This window comes from the organism of the source record quoted next, unplaced genomic scaffold (genome assembly GCF_019419815.1).
Source record: "Pyrus x bretschneideri cultivar Hongxiangsu unplaced genomic scaffold, Pyrus_bretschneideri_v1 Contig9, whole genome shotgun sequence".
Classification (NCBI taxonomy): domain Eukaryota; kingdom Viridiplantae; phylum Streptophyta; class Magnoliopsida; order Rosales; family Rosaceae; genus Pyrus; species Pyrus x bretschneideri.
In genome coordinates, this window is record NW_025999831.1 from 3,006,187 (window position 1) to 3,013,225 (window position 7,039).

The 7,039-nt window shown below is 33.2% G+C and overlaps 1 long non-coding RNA gene across 2 annotated transcripts; it reads left to right on the forward strand.

Moving 5' to 3' along the window:
• Window positions 1-2,796: 2,796 nt before the first annotated feature.
• On the forward strand, window positions 2,797-5,568 carry LOC103940879. 2 transcript variants are annotated; one of them, XR_007255369.1, is made up of 6 exons: window positions 2,797-2,970; window positions 3,046-3,111; window positions 4,124-4,185; window positions 4,334-4,399; window positions 4,728-4,942; window positions 5,261-5,568. It is a non-coding gene; the product is annotated as an uncharacterized LOC103940879 (long non-coding RNA). The 2 variants fall into 2 exon arrangements; XR_666379.3 differs by having other exon boundaries at window positions 2,800-2,970; window positions 5,370-5,568.
• The last annotated feature ends 1,471 nt before the right edge of the window (window positions 5,569-7,039 follow it).

Here is a 7,039-nt window from a genome sequence, read left to right on the forward strand (position 1 = left end):
TTGTGGTATCCACTTGTGTAAATATTTTAAATTGAAGATCGAATTCATTCATTGTATTCATATAGGGTCAAGGAGTGTAGTTATAAAAAATCATCAAAATTGGAGTTAAAATAACCGTTAAATCGTGATTTTTCGTTTATAACCGTTGAAAAGCTTTGTCCCGTTACTTGATCTCTGAATGTTTTTTTTTTGTGATTTTTTGCTGATGTGATCTCCAAGCATATACAAAAAATTTTGACGGTTTGGATTGTTGAAATTAGTTTTGGAGAATTCGTAAAACGATAGATTGACTAACACTTAGAGTTTATTTTATACTTTTATTAAGTATAACATAAGATTTTGTGGTATCCACTTGTGTAAATATTTTAAATTGAAGATCGAATTCATTCATTGTATTCATATAGGGTCAAGGAGTGTAGTTATAAAAAATCATCAAAATCGGAGTTAAAATAACCGTTAAATCGTGATTTTTCGTTTATAACCGTTGAAAAGCTTTGTCCCGTTACTTGATCTCTGAATGTTTTTTTTTTGTGATTTTTTGCTGATGTGATCTCCAAGCACATACAAACAATTTTGACGGTTTGGATCGTTGAAATTAGTTTTGGAGAATTCGTAAAACGATAGATTGACTAACACTTAGAGTTTATTTTATACTTTCATTAAGTATAACATAAGATTTTGTGGTATCCACTTGTGTAAATATTTTAAATTGAAGATCGAATTCATTCATTGTATTCATATAGGGTCAAGGAGTGTAGTTATAAAAAATCGTCAAAATCGGAGTTAAAATAACCGTTAAATCGTGATTTTTCGTTTATAACCGTTGAAAAGCTTTGTCCCGTTACTTGATCTCTGAATGTTTTTTTTTTGTGACTTTTTGCTGATGTGATCTCCAAGCATATACAAACAATTTTGACGGTTTGGATCGTTGAAATTAGTTTTGGAGAATTCGTTAAACGATAGATTGACTAACACTTAGAGTTTATTTATACTTTTATTAAGTATAACATAAGATTTTGTGGTATCCACTTGTGTAAATATTTTAAATTGAAGATCGAATTCATTCATTGTATTCATATAGGGTCAAGGAGTGTAGTTATAAAAAATCATCAAAATCGGAGTTAAAATAACCGTTAAATCGTGATTTTTCGTTTATAACCGTTGAAAAGCTTTGTCCCGTTACTTGATCTCTGAATGTTTTTTTTTTGTGATTTTTTGCTGATGTGATCTCCAAGCACATACAAACAATTTTGACGGTTTGGATCGTTGAAATTAGTTTTGGAGAATTCGTAAAACGATAGATTGACTAACACTTAGAGTTTATTTTATACTTTCATTAAGTATAACATAAGATTTTGTGGTATCCACTTGTGTAAATATTTTAAATTGAAGATCGAATTCATTCATTGTATTCATATAGGGTCAAGGAGTGTAGTTATAAAAAATCGTCAAAATCGGAGTTAAAATAACCGTTAAATCGTGATTTTTCGTTTATAACCGTTGAAAAGCTTTGTCCCGTTACTTGATCTCTGAATGTTTTTTTTTTGTGATTTTTTGCTGATGTGATCTCCAAGCATATACAAACAATTTTGACGGTTTGGATCGTTGAAATTAGTTTTGGAGAATTCGTTAAACGATAGATTGACTAACACTTAGAGTTTATTTATACTTTTATTAAGTATAACATAAGATTTTGTGGTATCCACTTGTGTAAATATTTTAAATTGAAGATCGAATTCATTCATTGTATTCATATAGGGTCAAGGAGTGTAGTTATAAAAAATCATCAAAATCGGAGTTAAAATAACCGTTAAATCGTGATTTTTCGTTTATAACCGTTGAAAAGCTTTGTCCCGTTACTTGATCTCTGAATGTTTTTTTTTTGTGATTTTTTGCTGATGTGATCTCCAAGCATATACAAACAATTTTGACGGTTTGGATCGTTGAAATTAGTTTTGGAGAATTCGTTAAACGATAAATTGACTAACACTTAGAGTTTATTTATACTTTCATTAAGTATAACATAAGATTTTGTGGTATCCACTTGTGTAAATATTTTAAATTGAAGATCGAATTCATTTATTGTATTCATTTGTTAATCCACACACCAAAACACACAAGCCTCGCACGTCCCGTACCGTGCCTTGGCCTCGAGTATGTCTTGTTATATGAATTACCACCCATGACACATTCGTTCACGCGCCATCGTTATCACAATTTTCATTCCAATCCATCACGATACAACCCCATGTAACTCACACGACTCATGCCTCTCATAATTGCAATGCATGATATGAATTCCATCTTGTATACGTATAACATCCAACCACATTTATCAATGAACGAGTTATTAACACAAAAGTGCGATATAATGTAAAAAAAACAAAATTCCACATTTATCAATGAATTCCACATTCAACCACATTTATCAATGAATTCCATCTGGTATACGTATAACATCAAACCACATTTGTTAGAAAAATATATTATAGTGGGGTTTATGTAAAAAAAAATTTGAATTTCAAAGGAAGAAAGTCACATTTTCAGTAATTTTTATAATAATTAAAAAAAAAAAAAAAAACTTTGCGCGACGCCTTAATGTGATCGTCGCGCAAAACCACTTTGCGTGACGTCAAATTGTATACCTACGTCGCGCCAGTTGTGATAATTTTGGCGGTGCAATAGTAAAAAAAAGGCGCTTTTTTTTTTTTTCAAATTTCTAATTTTATTTCCCTTCTAAGTTTGGATGCTCATCTTTCATCCCTCACTTTGTCCAAGTTTGGACGCTCACCTCTCATCCCTCAAATCTCAGACCCTCCTCGAAATCTCTAATTGGGGTAAAGAATTCCTGCTGTTTCCCCCTTTTTCCGTTTGGGATTTCTGGGTTGTGGCTGGGTTTTTGGTCGATTTCCATCCCTTTGGGCGCGGCCTATCTTCAGATCTCTGCAGAATCAATCTTATATAGCTAAGGTGTGTTTTATAATGATTGTTTAGGATTTTTTCTAATTTGGATGAAACCCTAACGATTTTTTCTAAATTTCCCAGAAACTCCAGACTTAGAGAGAGCAGTTGCAGTAGCTGTGACTACTATTTGTTTCTCTCTTGAAAAAGGTATGAACTCTGATTACTCTGTCCCGGTCAAATCTTACAAAGTTTTCGGCTTTTTCCGATTTTAACTTCTGGGTTACTGTTCTTTCATAATTTCGTCATCTGGGCAATCTCCAATTTTCGTGATCTGGGAAATCTCCAATTTTCGTATTTTTATGTGGTCGTTTGGTTTCCGTTTTCGGTCTGAAATATTCAAAATTTTATTTGAGTTTGCTGCGATTTATTCAATTGAACTAGGGTGGGTTTTTCAGAGATGGGAAAGAAGATATGAACAGAGAAAAAAAGGAGTTGAAAGGGAAAGAGAGGGGAGACAGAGATGGGGAAGTTGGAAAGAAGAAAAATGTTTTCGAAATAGGCGGAGAGGGTGAGGAAAATGTGGGTTCCTCCTAGCCTAACCTTTTATTTTGTTGGGAAATTGATTGAGATGATTCATTTTTTACGATTCGGTTTCACCCTTTTTTTTTTTTTTTTCAATTATTATTATTATTATTTTATTTTATGAAATCCTGTTCAGTGAATTTATTTTCTAGGCGATTCAATTACCCAAATTGCCCAAATATAGATATACTGTTTGAGAAGGCAATTAAAAATTTACCCATTTCTAGAATATGACGAAAAATAGATTGTATATGGTTTGTTTTATAAGAAAGTATATTACCATCATCATCCTACTCTTTGGAAAATTTAATTGCAAGCTAAGTGTGAGATTAGGTATTCGGAATAGCAATGTTGTATAAAGAAGTCACTTATCCATAGAATTTTTGTAAGGTAAAAGATGCTTATTGGGGTCAAGAGTTTTTAATAGTTCTTTTTACAGATTATTTGTGGTAGATATACTGTATTGTTATAGTTTAAGAAGAACTAAAATGTGTTAGATCATTTGGTTCTTGATAGTTTAATTTAAGTTTTCATTTCTTTTCCCAATTATGCAATGCTTTCAACGAAAAAAAGAAAGATCATTATAATACTATTTCTGTTTTGTGTATCTCATTTGTGACTGCATTTTCCATTGTAGATCATTATCAAAGCAATTTATATAAGCTACAAAGTGCTTTTGCTGAAATTGAAAAAAAAAAGGTTAGCCAACTTACTAAGTAGTGTTAAGTTCACAATTTATAAATTTTTATTAATCGTATTGATAATTATTGCTTTAAATAAAAAAAAAATGGATTATTACAATGCTATTGTTTTGTATAACTTATTTATACTATGTTATCTATTGCAGATTATTGGCACAACAATTTATATAAGCTACAGTGCTTTTGCTCAAATTGGAAAGAAAAAAAAAAGTGTAAGTGATTGACAAGTAGTGTAAACTTTAGAATTTACAAATTTTTGTTAATCATGTTGATAACTGTTTGTACATATATATAAATATGTTCTGGTATTTGTATCACCTTTTAAAAATTTATGTATATCAAATATCATCATGTGTTAAAGTTGTATTTGTATTTATGTCTTTTATACTGTGATTAAGTCGGTTCTTTCTTTTTTACAATGAGATGTGATATTTTTTTCCTGTGATTTTGCGGGTTTTAGAGCCTTGAATTATGATCCTAAACTGATACTACATATTGAATTGTTTACATTATACTAAATATTTTGTTTTTTAATATCAGGTTTGGGTGCCCCTCTCAATGTAGCAACACGAAAAATTATCTTCAGTAGCTGTTTATTGATCCCAAATTCTTTAGTCTAATAAATTGCAATTATCTTCTTTTATGTATTTATAAACATGCATGATCAAGGCTACTAAAGTTGCAAGAATTTCTGGGGCACCACTTAGTATGGGGGTGGAGTCAATCGACTTGAATTGACTAGAGGTTTGACAAAGGTAGATAAATTTTTTTTTTTTTTTTTCCGTTTTGTTATTGTGTTATTCGGTTGCTCTTAATCTTGACAATGAATTTGGTTTTGTAATAATTTGTGAATTCTTGAGATTTTTCAAATTGATTAGATCACGCCTTTTACTTTTGTTTCAATACGCCAAAAAACGAAAAATTTCGGAATTAACAAGTGTAGAATTTGGCTGTGTAAATCCATAATATTTTATACTTTCACCAGGTTAACACTTTGGTAATGAATGCAGTGCATTCTTTAATAAGATTTGTTATCATCCCTTCATCGTTAATATCCTTTTGGTATCTTGCAGATATAAGCAAAGTGAAAAGTTTCGACTGTGGATTCCATGAGCATTTTGAAAGTAGTATGCTTTTCCATATGTGCTTTTTCTCTGATTGTGTTCTAACTGATCATTGCAGTTGAAAGATTTGACGGTTAAGTTACTAACAAAGCAAAGACTGAGCCATGGTGAGACACAAGCTTTCGGCCACCTCGCCCTGCTGATACCTAGTAGCTTGATGTATTAAACCTAGTTCACTTTTAGTTTTTTTCTTTTTTGTTTGGATCTTGTATGTACATTTTCATATATTTTATAATTAAATACTTTTGCTTGGTTAATTAATTATTCTTTCGAATTTAATTACAATATTTATCAAAAATTAAAAAAAAAAAAAAAAAAGTTTGACCAAAACTACTCCCCACTTTGCACGACCAATCACTTTGCACGACGCATGGCTCCATCGCGCAAACCCACTTTGCGTGACTCAGTACGTCGCGCAAAGTGGTTTTGCGCGACGCACACCGTTAGTCACGCAAAGTGGGTTTGCGCGACGCACTCCGTTAGTCACGCAAAGAGGGTTTGCGTGACGCACAAAGTGGGTAGTGCAAAGTGGGTTTGCGCGACGCACACCATTAGTCACGCAAAGTGGGTTTGCGTGACGCACAAAGTGGGTAGTGCAAAGTGGGTTTGCGCGACGCAGTCCGTAGTTGCGCAAAGTGGGTTTGCGCGACGCAGTCCGTAGTTGCGCAAAGTGGGTTTGCGTGACGCACACCGTTGGTCGCGCAAACCCACTTTGCGCGACGCATTCCGTGGCCGTCGCGCAAACCCACTTTGCGCGACGCACGCCCCGTGGCCGTCGCGCAAACCCTAGCGTCTCAGACTTTGCGCGACGATTAACGCGCGACGAAGGTTGCGTCGCGCAAACCCTTAGGCAACGATTTTTTACTTTGCGCGACGAAAGTACCTACGTCGCGCAAAGTGTTTTTTTTACTAGTGACAGGAGATGCTTCGTCAAATTTTTATCTGCTTGTTCGGCTTGGAAAACTACAAGTGGACCCCAATTCAACATTATCCCTGGTTGAATGATGTTAACGAGAGGGATAAAATATTATGAGTTGGTAATTGCCTATTCCTTGTTGGGTAGTCTATGAACTTGAGAATCCTTGGATTCATTTGTTGTTTAGGATTTGATTGGAATAAATAACTAATTAGATTCAATGCATGTTAAAGGAAGAAAGAAAAAAAATGTGCAATGTTGATAGAAGATGAATTACTCATCAAAAAACTTATTCTTTCCAATCCTTCCAAATTGGTAGGATTAAAACGAATAAGTTTCCTTCATGTCTACATGTTGTATTAACTTGGTGGACTGGATTTTCCTCTTTAAACTACTGTATCCTAGATTCAAACATTTTCCCTTGCCTATTCTGGTTACGTAATTGCCTATTTTTGTTGGGTAATTGCCTATTTGTTTAGAAGAGATCCAATGTCCGAACTTCCCTTCCCCAATTGATTAAAAAAAAATATATCAATTAAAATTTTAAAAGAACAACTACATGATAATGTGCTACAACTACCCAAAGCTTCTTTTTTTTTTTCCTTCTAACCGAACTACGTCTACTAACCAAATTACGTGTAGATCAATGCGTAGCCTAATTGAAAGCTTCATACTCTTTCTTTACAGTTTAAGTACCCTTACATGCAGTCTCGATTAGATTGCAATATCGTTCGAGTAAAGTAAGTTTTAGGTATAACATAGTGAGATAGTACAATCGTTGTACCTAAGGCCTAACTCCTCTAGGTGCTAGA